At 41.0% G+C, this 14,750-nt stretch overlaps 1 protein-coding gene across 3 annotated transcripts in view; it reads left to right on the top strand.

Annotated features, from left to right (window-relative positions):
- sdk2a (sidekick cell adhesion molecule 2a) overlaps nt 1-14,750 on the top strand; it is a 184,521-nt gene that overhangs the window by 56,468 nt on the left and 113,303 nt on the right. The gene's annotated exons all lie outside the window — the stretch shown is intronic.

Here is a 14,750-nt window from a genome sequence, read left to right as displayed (position 1 = left end):
CACCTGGATTCGTACAACAGTTCAGGACAACAACATATCCTTATATAAGAGGTTTCATGAGGACATATCAAAACATGTTTTTTTTCCCTTCAGATGGGCATAAAACAAAGATGCGTCATCATTTATGTCTAATATGGATCGAGTAATGATTATCTCGTGTATTATTACTCTCTCTACATGATGTGTGTATGAGCTCAACTCATGCTTTAGTCATCTCTTCATTCATGTTCTTTAACACCACCACACTAGACTTCAAATGAAGTGGACAAGATGTGGTTTAATTGCAGACTTCCACCTTTATTTTGAGGGGATTTGCGTTACGGTCAACATTTGCCTCCCATGCTTCTACAACCCAATCTCACGTCGGAAGTCGGAAAGCCCGTCGGAATGTCCATCGAGGACGATGGGGTGGGCGTTGGCTAGCGCTTGCCATGTGCTAGCCTCGATTATCCTCGGGTTAAACTGAGCTCCCTTTTGAAACCAAACACCACAGTCATTAACATAGCGATTTCCAGCCAGTTGGAATTCTGAGGTCCATTTTATGTTCCAGAAAGCTTGCTTTGGATTAAATACTCTGTAGCAATGCCTTAGGAAGCTAACGCCAGTAGTCCTCATGAAACCCGAGAAGGCTTTACCCGCCCTGCAACAATATGATTGGCTGTCCTGTCGCTAGAAGAATATGACACGCGCCGTAACCATGGACGCCGCCATATTGGTGTAGCGAGCGTCGCGAGTCTGAAGGCGCTCCCAGCATGCTTTGTGGTGGTAAGGATTGAAATAGTGTCTAAAGTGCCTGTTTTGTCTTAATTATTTCTTTAGTTAGTGGTCTGTTTTACTTATTATTAGTGATAACATCAAGTTCCCTGTTATGCGGTGGTTTTAGTTTTGCGGTGACACTGTGATTGTGCGTGGCATGTGGAATAATGACTTGCCTACATTGTGTGCAGTTGAAGTAATGGTAAGTGAGATCGTCTGCTTACAGAAAGTGACATGTGAACTGAGCCTCAATGCCCATCGTGAGCGCCACGTTGGGTTAGAGCTCATGAAGTGGGAGTAAAAAGAAAGAGTTGCGCTCAAGATGTGGGAGTCGTGGGCAAAAAAAAAAAAGAGTTGCGTGAAGGGACCGAGCCAAAAGTATTAAAAGTCGGCTTTATCAGTTTTCAAAAAACGTTCTAGCAGTCAATCTGTAAAGTCAATAAATGCCCCTGGCCAGTAGGCTACGTGAGAAAATACAGTAACCAAGTGTTTTGTCAATACACTTCTATTTCGTTGTGGCAAACTTGTACCTACTGTGTGTTTATTAAAAATTTTCTTAATACTTCCTTCAAAATATAACATTAGTACCAGAATTTGTATTTAAAATATTCAGTTACTATGTTGTGAAATACAGGGGGGGAAATGGGCCTGCAGGTTTGTTTGTGAATGTAAATAACCCTAAAAATCATACAATACGGCGCCCTAACGCCCTGATGGAGCTCAAAGAACAGCTTTGTATGTATAGGGTGGGTGGGGATTGAGGTGATGCGTGTGTGTGTGTGTGTGAGTGAGTGATTTTTGGGCATGCATCATCCTCGTGACTGCGAGCCGCATCCACGGGCAGGGAGCACTGAGCCCCTTCCGTCAGCACATCACATAAAAGCAGCAGGCTTTGCAGGATTGCATTGCAAACTGGGGGTTTAATTCTGTCCCTCTCTCTCTCTCTCTGTTGTTTTCTTTCCTCTCGGTGACGACAGGTTCTACTGCCATTGTGACGGCCTCACAAAGGAGTTGACCATTATCACAGGCATAATCGACTATTACAGTTCCTCTCCTACTTAGAGCGCTCGTTAGCTGCCAAGCAAAAAAAAAAAGCTTTCGGAATTGGGCACCGTGTCCTGTGTCTACAATGGGCTGCATGGTGGAGCCAACCAAAACCAGCAGCTTGTAAATTGGATCCCGTGGCACAGTGTCAGCTTGACTGCCATTGAAACAGCCAACACAGCCCCAAACTGGCCCTGGGACTCTAAAACACCTGGCTGTGGTTGATCACAGGATACCATTGGAAGTGAATTACAAGGTTTAGCTAGCGTGGTAATTAGCAAGAGCAGATATTTTTTTTTTAGAAATGAATGACTCTGAGTATCAAAAAACTTTTATTGCATTGCACAAGTAATTTGATTTGTCAAATTCCTTGCTTGTGCCACACACATGATTAAAAATGAACCAATAAAATCAGATCAGCAAGCGGAGAAGTAAACCAAAGAACGCAGCCAATCTGAAGAATGCAAATATCCCTTACAATCACGAAAAGCCTTTCTCTCTTCTATTTAAGGAAAATACACCATATGCTACAACAGCTTCCTTTCATTCTTCTGGGAAGATTTTCAACAGGATATTTGCGCCTGTATACATTTTTGGCCACTCATCCTAAAACGCAAACAACGCATTTCAGTCCAAAAACGTCTTTGTATGAAGTGGATTCAGGGTTAACCAGCTGACCAAGTCTAACCCCTGAGGAAAAATTAATTGGGTAACGAGGAATAATTATTAATCAGTGTCTAAAATTGGCAATATAATAACCTTAGAAAGTTCTAGTCAGCACCATTTCGGACCATTTGACAGTCATACCTGCAACCATTATTGCTGTAGTAGTAATACTATTGATGGACATCAGCGCAGCAATTGTTATAAACATTGTTTTTCCTCATCCTTTAACCACAATTCGACTGTCTTTTAGCTGTCTCTAGCTTCTTTTCCTAAAAAACATCTGACATCTAATGACTTGCGTCTTTTACAAAGAACCCAACAAAGCACATTCACGACTTCCCACTACCATCATTTCATGTAACATCTGGCCTGTAAAATACTTTATATATGTTTGTATTTTATATATTTTTTATATTTATATTATTATTATATAATATCTATATTATATTTATTTTATATTTCTTTTTAACTCCCAGATTCCCAACTTATTTTGACCCCAACCCTAACTATAACCCAATACCTAACGCTGAACCTTATTCCCAAAAACCTACAACTATCCTCATCTTTAACCTGAACCCAAATCCCCAACAAGTACACTAGTGCTAAATCCCAAAGTTTTATGGCTGCCGGACACCAAGCAACGTGATCAAATAGCACTCCTCTTACAGGAACATTTCTGGCTTCAATGGAATAGAGTTCTCGCTCTAGCTCTAGCATCTGACTCTATCTCACTCAACCGGTCAAGGGAGACAGCCACCCTACACACAGTCTTGATTCTGTTATGTGTATGGTTTATTTTTATGTTTTATTGACCCATGTAAGGCAATTGGGAACAGATTTTAATTTGCCATGACAACCTGACTGCAGACAGCAGAATACAACAAACAAATTAAAAGCAAAAACAAAGACAACAGACTGCCCACTGTGATATAATTACATGTGAAATGACATTACGTCATCGTAAAGACCGTGTAGAGTATCCCTCCTGAAGAGATTAATAAAACTTCTGGAACAGAGGGCAGGGCTGAGCTTTAACGTTCGCCAGCTCGCCAATGGCGACTAAAAATCGCATCGGATCAAACTCAGTTTACGGTACCATTTGCCTGGATAGCGAGTGCACACAAACTCAGGACAGCACGCACGGTGACTAAATCAAAAGAAGACGGCACCGTTATCACTGCTCAAACACTATAATTTTGCGACAAGTATCACACGACTTCTTCCGTACTTTTGCTTTTCGCCGAGTTTTCCTTTTGACACGGTCGATTATGTGCCGCTTTTTTTTCCGGCCGGTACATGCATTTGCAAAAAGAGGCGGGCCAAACTCTAACTTCGAGTGGCAGTGCAAGTAATGTAATCGCTCTCGCTCTCTCTCTCTCTCTCTCTCTCTCTCTCGGCTCTGGCACCTTAGCGTGGCTAGCTAAATCTCAGTCCTGAGAGGGTGAGGGTGGTGGTATGCATGGTGAACAGCAAGTGAAGATATAGGGGGTTCTTGCCATTGAGTGTTTTACTGCTAAACACGGACCAGTGAATTTGAGTGTTTTCTTTCCTTCCCGTTTGATGGGGCAGTTTTCCATTGCTCATGTGTGATTCAATTAGAATTTAATGAGGAGCCCGACATTGTGGCGAAAACGGCGTGCCCAAATACGGTGATGTCCATACAGTACATCTTTTCCAGTTGTGCTGCCATGCAGCGCTCTTCATGAGCTGCCATTTGAACAGCCTTTAGTTGCTTTAAGGACAATAAAACCACAGCCCCGGGTGCCGCCGCCTCTATCCTCAGATGGATTCAGTCAACCACAATCGTATCAGTCTGACGCTTGGTTAAATGGATTTGTGAGATTATGTACCTGTAGTCTGGATGTATTATTACTTCATGTCCTGGGCTTTAAAGTCTGCACTGCAATGAGCATTCCCCGCAGTGCTTGTTGTCCGAGTATATTATTGATGCAGATGAGCGTAGATGTCATAAATGATTGCAGCCATCAAGCTTCAAGCTACAAATAAAGGCCAGGTGGGAGTCCGGGCTTTCAATGTACCGCTGGGGACAAAACTGTTATGTCTGCATTTGTGTGCACGCATGTGTGTGCACAATGTTACCTTTGCTTCGACTACCGCATTCAGGGAGGATTCCGTGGCGGTGGGGGGCGGGGGGCGGATTTGTGCTCCCAACAAATATCCACTTGCGGCGGAGAAATTAAGGGCGACAGCAATCACTTTACATTGCCCGAACTCGGCAGATGGAGCGTGTTGTACATCAAAAATAAACACACTGTTGAACGTCGGTGATTTTTAAGCCCCACTCCTGTTGAAGTGGGGTTGGGGGGGGGGTTGAAAAAAAGTCAAGGAGAAAACAAGATTAGGCAGGGCTTTGTTCCGGGATGCCCGCTGACTGCATTGATGGATTTAAGGAGGAGAATTAATCTCTGGATCGAAGTTAACACCATATCATCCGTTTATTTTAAAACACTTCAATCCACCCTTCGGTCGTCCCTCTGCTCTTCCTCTACTTTTAAGGAGTTGTGGTCAAATGGGATTAGGCGGCACTGGCTCACATATGGCCTCATCCCAGTTGGAATGTAATCCCGCTACCAACAACTCTTCTTGTTGACTTTTTATCAAGTGCTGCGACAGTGCGACACCCTTCCTTCATACGGTATGGACTTTTTGACAATATTTATCTGGGGAACAAGCTCCCTTTGTCTCTCCGAAATTGTCGTCTCTCCACTATATTTGGTGCACTGGAGTTGGGGTAGGGACAAAATGGACTTGTGAGGAGATTACAGCGATGGAAGTAGATCAACAACAATGTACGGATTACAGGCAGGATTTGTGTGAGGAACACATGATATCCTCTCTCATCCCTTTATCAGATTGGCCATGATGGAGAGGCAGTGGCGGGCGCGACCAGGAAAGGCGAGGGGAATGGGTTTGGATTCATTTCCACACATCTCAGCCGCTAGTGACAAATGCACCTCATGACTCGCAGAGACAAACAACACTGCTTCGAGGCAAATGCTTTCCCTCTAAAAGGAAGTAAAAGAATCATATATGAAGGCCATTTCCATTACAATAATTGCCTTGGAGCTAAATCAACAATTTCCTATAATTGAGTCACAGTACCATAGAATAGCACGGCAATTTTACTTAGTGGCATTTCCAGGACCATTTGTCCTCATCAACATTGATTTGTTCATTTTCAGCATTTGTTGCCATGCTGCCACATGTTGGGCTGAAGATGATTTTAGTAAGAAATGCAACTAAACGTTACATCTGGATCACACTGTTGCATCATAAAACTGTACAGTTAGTGTATAAGAAACATTTTTAAATGCCGAACTGGCATTATAGTAAAAGATAGCTGACCACTTCTTAAAAAAAGAGTACAAATGTTAATTTTAGCGATTCATTTCATTATTTAATTTTTTAAGTGTTGTAGTTACACTTTATGAAAACGTTTTTTTTTAAGTACTGTAGGCCTACTACTAATGAAGTAGCCAAACATACATCACATTTTAATGTGTGCAAAAAGTCCTGCAAAATTCTCGCAATTTGAATTTATTCTTTTTTTTTCTTATACAAGCCATCGTTCAAATTCAAACTCAACTGAGTTCGCAACCAGCAGCAGTTTGTGAGATAGTAACAATTCTTCAAAAAGGGTCTTCAAGCAGTTTACAAGATCACAGTCAAAGTTGACTGCCATAATAAACATAAAACAAAGAGAATAATTACACATATTGTATTTAAAACTACCACGACACCATGCCTTACACTGAATATGATTCGAATAATAATCATAATAAATTGTATTTGTAATGCACTTTATATTTCAACAATCTCAAAGTGCTACAGAGTCCGAGAAGAAGGACCGTAGAAGTAGGCAAATACACAAAAGGTTGCCTTTCCACAAAACACCATACACAACTGAACCACCAAATCAGATTTGTTAACATTTTTACAATAATGGAAGTACATCCAATTTCTGGGACTCAAACATCAATATTATACAAACTTAAATAGTCTAGACTCTACGGGCAGTTTTTTGTTGCCTCCCAGTGATGACAATAAAAGCACTTTCATTCACGGAGGCATCAGTTCCTACACAGCATTGTGTGTATGTGGCACATTGGCACATCACCGAACCACAAATACCCCAAATACATTTTCACACTTCACAAATGAGCACTTAAACGTTTGAAAAAATAAAAGTAGTCAACTACCTTAGTGGCACATCTTCATATCTTATTTTGTTAATGTTTTTTCAAAGTCAAACCGCTTCCGTTTTCTACTATTTACTGTGAAAAATCCTGGCTGCAATGCAATCTACTTCAGTGTGGAACTATTTTCAAGCAGATTAGTGAACATAACATTTTGCCGCAGCAGGAGGGGCTGTTGGCATTTCATATCTCGCCAGTGAGGGAAATTTACGTTAATCTGCAAGGACAGAAAATCTATTGTTGCTCTCCCGTCAAGGCAGAAATTGGCAACACGTCCGTCAGTTATCTGTGCTGACCAAGATTGGACACACAGTCATCCGCTTGTGCCGCGCTCTCCTCCCAGGCCTTTTACTTCCGTTTTTTCTCAAACTGTGGCACTACCTTAAAGTTCCAATACCCTAAAAGTCTGGATCCAGTTGCGCAACAACTTGTCCTTTTTAATGTTGCCGTCAAATGGAGCCGATCCCGGCTGACTTCAGCGAGAGAGACCGAGAGACCGAGAGACCGAGAAACAGAGACCTGGACTGGTCACACGTTTTCTCACTGATGGCCAATTGAAGCTAACATGCATGTTTTGGGAATGTGGAAGGACGCCAGAGTAGCAAAACATGTAGACTGCTATAGATGAGCTTCTTGCACTTGCGGCTGACTGGTTAGCTGCCAAATGCTTGTCAAGCTCCACTGTAGTGTGTGTGTGTGTGTTTTATTGATTTACATCACATCGAGTTCAGTTTACACTCATGTGACAACGAGACGCGTAATGTTTAGTACCCCCTCCTCATTTGTAATGAGAGTTGAGAGGGTTTCATTAGGATGCACAAATCATTGAATTTGCACTTAACTTACTTCGGGTTTGTGTGGAAAAGGTTCTGTTCCAACTTGATGTTTGTAAACCACATGTATTGTATGTAATGTAATGTATGCAAAGTATGTATGTTTGGCATAGACAGAGTTGAGTCGCAGAGGGAATGGCCACACTGTTTGACGTCTTTCGGTCGTGTCTCTACTCTCAAGTTGATTTTTGTGTTTCAGGGTGAGCATTAGCGCAGGGTGTTGCCTCCTGCAGCGGAAAGGGCAGCCGAGGTGATTGCTCCTTGCTCACCTCTGTTTGTCCAGCTGATTATTGTCACCTTAATTCTGTGAATTCAGTTTATTCTGCTTTTGTTTACCTAACTTATCTGTTTACTGTAACTGCAGCTGCTTTATCAGTATTGTTATACTATTTTTTTTTTCCTTCTGGTAGTTTGCTTTGATTTGGAATCTGCAATCACAGCTCGTCGTTCATAATAGTTTCATCTGACAAAAAGCTGGGTGGGGGATTCCACTTTTTGGTCTTTTTTTGTGAAACCAACCCATGTTTTACTGCTCTTTACTAAAAATTGAAAAAGCTAGAAACAGCCTTGTTTCTGGTGAAAGTAGAGCGTGAACTCTTACTTCGAATAGGTTGGGTAATATTGTTACAGAACAAAGTATTCTTGTCTCTTCAGTTTTGAAAGATTAGTCAAAGTGCTCTAAAAGAGCTGGCACTGAAAGGGTCAATGAACATTTCATGGTGGTGACGGTTTGGACTCTTGATCTCAATGGGAGATTTTGTTTTGAGCAGTGTCAGAGAGCAGATCGTGAACTCCTTAGCATGTAAAGACTCTTGATGCTCCCCCGGATGATATGAGACACAGTGCGTCGGGGGAAGTGCGAGACAAACGACAGTGCAAAAATGTGAGACGAAGAGAGGCAATAGAGTGCGACGGCGAGGCAAGGAAAGCGATCCCGCCAAAGAGGATACACCGTGACAATTACGGGGGAGCGAGCCCGCCGTGTCAGAGTGGAACGCTATTTTCTGCCAGCTGTCCATTCTCCTGCGGGTGAGGCAGTAAATACCTTGTTTCTATCTTCCCCCAGATGTCATTGTGGCCACGACGCCACAATGGCGGCCCTGACGAGGAGCGAATGCAATTGCTTTCTCTTAATAAAATCTCACAGTTCCCATTACAGTGCGACACAATGGGCCTCTCGCCCGGCCGCTGATTGAGTTCCTCCTCGGCGAGTTGTAATGGCCACCGAGCCCTGCTTTTACCCTTCTTGTTCAACTCCTTCCTTTGTTTCGCCCCCGCTATTTGTCACACGCTGACTGTTGGCTCGTCTCTCCGCTCGCCGGCCCCTCTCCTTGTTTCCACCTTGATGACGCTTTTTTTCACACTGGGAGGAAGGAGAGCGAGACCCCGTTTCTTTGGCGGCTATCGATCTGATCAATAAGCGGAGCGTTACCCCACATCGCCAGGGTGGTCGTGAAGTTTGAGTGTGTAGGTTTTCTCTTTTTTGTAAATATCATAAGGTATTTGGGAATTTGCTGGTAACAGCTTCCAAAAGTAGGTTACACTGTGGGAAAGGGAAAATATGTTTTGTATAAATTTGTCTCTGGCAGTGCTTCAGCTTTTAATAAAAATAGATCTTGAAGAATCACCCCTAACTTGGAGTTGAAACATTAAATATTTATTGAAAGTAAGTTCTCCAAACTGCTGTATAGCGTTAACTAAAAAGTATGATTGTTGCCAGTGAAATTGAAGTCCACCTTACAGCATACTTTCACAGTAAATTCTGAGGAGTAAATATGTGGTTCTTTATTGAACATAGAAACACAAAGAAAACACATTACAAGTCTAAAATATAAATTGAAGTAAAAAAGAAAACAAAAATAGGAAGAAAAAAAAGTTTATATGTTGAGTCTATTAAGAAGAGTGGGACCAAATAGACTCAATTTTAGAGTATTATTTACACTTGGAAGAGAGTAAAATATAGAATTGAAAATACATAAATAAATAAATAAATACATAAATAAATCAATAAAAGTCACTCAAGGGTGGAAGTACGAACTCACATCCTTCAGCCTGGGAGACAGCCGATCTACTCCCTGAGCCACGCAGCTCCTGCTGTGAGTTACACTTAGTTAGGTGTGACAATCAATGGTACTTTATATCTCTCGTGTCAGCTGGACTCTTCCTAACTCCAAGAAACATCGCAGTAGGAGGGGTGTAACTCAGGTGGTCAGGTGGCAGTCTCTCAAGATGAAGGTCGTGAGTTTGTTCCTCAACACTTGAGTGACTTTTATTTATTTCCAATTATTTTAGAGTTTACTGTGTAGGATTACGCAGTATGTAAGACACTTATAAAAAAAGAAGAAAAAAAAGCATTGTCTCTCTAATTTAGTCTGCGAGTCTGTCCTTCTAACTAAACGGGAGCCAGTTCATGATGACGAACAACTATTTACCATTGCTTGGAAAATCAAGTACACAAATACCCTTGGATTATAAAACACATGCTGCTCAAGTCTAAATACATTCATGCAGTTTCCATTTAGACGTTTCAAGTTTTTTTAAGCAAATTTAGCGAAAATGCACAAAACGAATATGCAATCTATCCCCGTTTCCATTTGAAATTTTGTTACGGATGTCTTTGCTATTTTCCATTGAATATGGCATCAATGTCGCTGCTTTTATTATTTCCAGAAAGACAAACAATCCATTTATCGAGTCGTTTGTTGTATCTCAGGTTTCGCAGTCTTTCTGCGCGGAGATTGCATTTTCTCCAGGCAATCCGGCTTAACTCCTACTCTCCAAAACTTTGCATTGTAGGGTAATTGAAGACTCAAAATCGTCCTAAGATGTAAATGTGATTGCTTTTTGTGCCAAAAGTCAGCTGGAGTTGCCTTCAGCTCACCAGCAACCCTAATGAGGACAAGCACCACAGAAAACTGATGGATGGACATAATTGTTGCTAGCATGTTCACACCAACTCCTATAAATAGCACAACAGCAATCCCCCTGTAGCAGGTGGCAAGCCATTAGAGACCTTTTGATTACTGCCTTCCGAAGATGTGAGTCAGGTAAACCGTGCCGCACCCCGCTGCTGTGCGACGTTGATAAAGGTCAGCAGCTGCTGGCATCTCCCCTACCTAGATCCTCACCTACGCTCTTCCCCTTTTAGCACTCCCTGGGAGGGACACATACGGGGAAAGGAAAGTTCAAGAAAGTCTCTTGGTGGCTTCACGCTGAGCCATGCGTGTATTCACCCCAGGGTGACATGTACAGCATCTTTAAACACACGCCAAGTGAGTCATGCCATGTTTTTTTTATTTATTTTTGCTATTCAATCCTCTTTTTTCAATAAGACTGGGCCTTCCAACCTTGTTTTATTTCTGGAAGGGATCATTTTAGATGTTCAAACTTGGCAGAGTGTGTAAGAGTGAGAAACAATACTCAGAAACTCAGAAACAATACGCCTTCTGTGATGCTTCCTAGTCTTGAAATCAACTGCATAGGTCATATTTAAATTACCTAATTCAGTGTAGGCATAATAATCAATGAGGGATTTGGGCATTTTGGTGGCAGCATAACCCAAATTTGTTGGAATCTGCAGTAGTTGCACTAATGTTTGCCAGGGCTGTCAACTTTTTACCAAACCCTGGAGTGAGACTTTAGTCGGCCCGGTTGGGGGGTGGATGCTTTTTAACGTCATGTCAGAGCGTTCAAATGCGCACTCGATGATTGCAATGCGTCCAATTGCCCAAAATTAGCTGGAAATTTTATGAATTTCCTGGGCATTTTTTATGATTTTGGTGGGCTAAAATGCCTGATTTTCCGGCCAATTTTTCTAAAATTTGCGATAAAAGTTGCCATTTTTTGCTGTTACTCAAACACTTTTTTTACTGTGAATATTACGTGGATTTTTAAAATTACGTATCACCTTTAATGATAATAAGCAGCATAACTTAACACATTTTCACTTTAAAGTGTAAAAAAAAAATTGGGCTTGCAAACTGAAAAGCTCATCATTGAACAAGTTCACACAACTTGGAAAAGTGCAAATCATTTCTTAAAATCAAAATAATTTAATTGAACTATATATATATATATTAGTATAGTATGGTGATATATTTTCAGTTTCTAAAAAGAATTTAAAGACATGTTTAATGATTGATTTATGTAAAAAAAAAAAACTCCAGGTTTAACATGCATCATTCGCATACAAATGTTATATAACTGCGCACCGATTCTCACCGTAATTTGTTCCGTGCTCCCGACAGATTTCATCGCCTCTGTGAGTGTGATTTGCCGAGACTGTCGAATTGTGGTGCGTTGTCTTTTGTTATGTACTTCCGCAAGCAACGGTCGACCAATAAGACAAGCGGATTCTGTATCGTCATACTCTACCCTAGGAACGTTACCGTAAATTATCATATAAAGGGCATTGTTGTTCATTAATTCCACTGACATTTTACGAACTACTTTTGGCACTCACGGTACTACGGGAGAAAGTGCGCCCCTTGACGACATTTACATTTCTAAATACAGGATGATTCTGTATTTCAGGGAACGGTGGGCAACCGTACCTATGGTTTACAGTCTAGACACTTACTGCTTAAATAGCATACTCAAAGAATTGATTACTGTACTTACTCACCAATCAATTTGACGCAAGTGACTGAAATCTTAACTATCAATTTACCGACTGAGTTCTATTGCCCAGAACAGTGATAGCAAGGCGTCCCTAATAATGTGACCAGGTGAGTGTCTTATTCGACTGAGCTGTCGCGATGTCGAATCGGCTGGGTGCTGTTAGATTCCTCCAACAGTGACAAATCTGCTGAAGTTTTCAAATCGCTGAGCCGCGTCGACAGCGCGACAGGGCAGGGGGTCCGTCCCGACACGTCGCGGCGACAGGCGGCTCACGCTGATAATAATTCCTCCATTGCTTACGCTTGATGCATGCGATGCATTTCATTGAGAAGGGACGCACGGGGAGTGGGAGGGAGAGAGAGGTTGATTGAGGGAAACAAACATGCACACCTCCACGATGCCACTCTGTCAGCAACGCCTTTAGTGAACTGACAAACTTCTAAGCAAACTACCTTTCAAGTTTGATTTCAGTTATTTCTTTTTTTTGTATTGGCACATTTGAAACTCTTCAAGTGATGACTTTTTTTTGCGGTGGGGTGGTCTGTCAAGGAACCATATTAGGTAACTTTGTTGTTCAAGATGGAACCTGCATGCAGAGTTCTCAATGATTATATTGAGTGAAATACTGGATATTTTAAAGTTACGACAGCGTATTAGGGTCACCTAGCGAGGGAAAAAAAAGACAAGATGAGATATCAAGTCGTCATGATGAGATCTAAAGTCATCATCGCGAGAGCAGTTGACAAGAGAGTCCTGAAGTAGTGTGGCAGCATTAAAGTCAACTGGTTACGTTGAGTCATGTCCGCGTCACAACCGTCTACTGTCGCCATGATGACTTTAAATCTCACATAAAATGATGAATATTGTCCGATCCCATTTCAGCCAATTAGATCGGTGTAAAGTCTACATCTTCCTAATATACCATGAAATGAAATTATTAAATTAAATATTATTAAATGAAATGCCCCAAAAAATTAAAATTATGTTCTAAAAAAAATGAAATCACAAAAATAGACTTGACATCTATTAATGTTATTAATGTATGTATTAATGGTTGTCTTTAAAGCAGAGATATCAATAAAATTCAGCTTCATGGTGCTTTACACAATGTTTCAATGTATTTGTAAATGTTAGACTTACAGTAGGACTCGACAGTATATTTGTATTCAAGTTAATTTTGCAAACAATTATCGTCTCACTTATCGGTTATCGACATTGGCACTTTCTAAATTATAGGTTTATCGGTATCGGTTGAAAATAGTATTATCAGGCATCCCTAAATAAAATAATTAATGTTGAGCAAATTACAATTGAATGTTGCAATGTAGTCTTTAAACTTATCAGAGTAAATATATTACATATTAAATTGTTAACATTTTATAATCTACAAATTTAAAGTATTGCAGACCAAATTACTGATATGGATTTGTAATTAGATACTCGGCCCACAAATCAAGACATCACATCTATTTAGTGTACTCATTAAGGTAGGCCTACAAGAAAATAAAAATGCATATTATAGAGCAGTTTATAATTGAATATGGTCCAGTTTTAGTAACTTACTATGCATAACTTTTTAGTTTTGTATTATACTCCAGAAAAAGTTTAGTGTTTCAAGTTTTGAATTATTCTGTAGTGCTTTTTACAACTCAAAGCTCATTATATAAAAATCCATCAAGTGTTGACTGTTGCCTTATGAAAGATACCCTGAAGTCCCATTTTATGTTTTGTTTTTGTGCGAATATGAGAAGTGAGAGTACAAAAGACAATTATGTACGCTTTCGCTTTGAATGTGAACACCTTATAATACATACAAAACTGTAATCCTCACTAATATGTTGAACCTGCCTTATACACTGCTGCAATGGGATGCATTAAGAACAAAGAAGGATGCATAATATACTGTATGTCAGAATCAAATGGGAAGCACATAATAAAAATCCATAATTTTTTATCAAACACTCTGGGCAGTGCGGCACAAAGCAGCCGGTGTATCCCGTAAACATCACATCCTGTGGCGGATTAGAGGAATGTTGGTGAGAAGAGATCACCTCGATGGAGGAGTGCTTCCTAACACGTCTAAATGAGATATGGGCACGCGTTACGTGATAAGAAGTCACATGTGGAAAAAAAAATGGGTCAATTGTTCTGCGGGTTTAGCGTGTGATTAAGAAGATTATGTTCCTCCAGTGAATAACAATGGCAAAGTCAGACAGCGGACCCGCTTGTACTCAGCCACTCCATCAGCCAGCCTGATCCTCATTCTGTCCTTTCACCAGCGTTCCCACTTTCATGTTTTGCAGCGATGGGACTTTAAGCTCCTCTTGTCTTCAATGCTGGAACTGAACATTAACAAAGAACAGTGTAATTTGCTTCATCCCAACACCAAAAGGCACTTTAATGAAGGTTTGCATGTTTCTTGTGCCACCTCCTTCGCTTCTGTTTGTTGTTTTTCCCCCCGTGTGATTAGAACAGGGGCACTTAGGCCGGAGCCAGCGGACTGCTATTGATTGATCAAACCTGGCCTTTCAGTCCGGGAGAAGGAGGAGGGTTTCCACGCAGTCTCCTGTGATTCACTAATGAAAGGGAGGCGAAGCTTGGCTGCTCGCTTTGA

Source organism: Vanacampus margaritifer, chromosome 2 (genome assembly GCF_051991255.1).
Source record: "Vanacampus margaritifer isolate UIUO_Vmar chromosome 2, RoL_Vmar_1.0, whole genome shotgun sequence".
Lineage (NCBI taxonomy): Eukaryota > Metazoa > Chordata > Actinopteri > Syngnathiformes > Syngnathidae > Vanacampus > Vanacampus margaritifer.
Note: the sequence above shows the minus strand (reverse complement) of the source record. Positions and strands in the feature narration are given on the sequence as shown.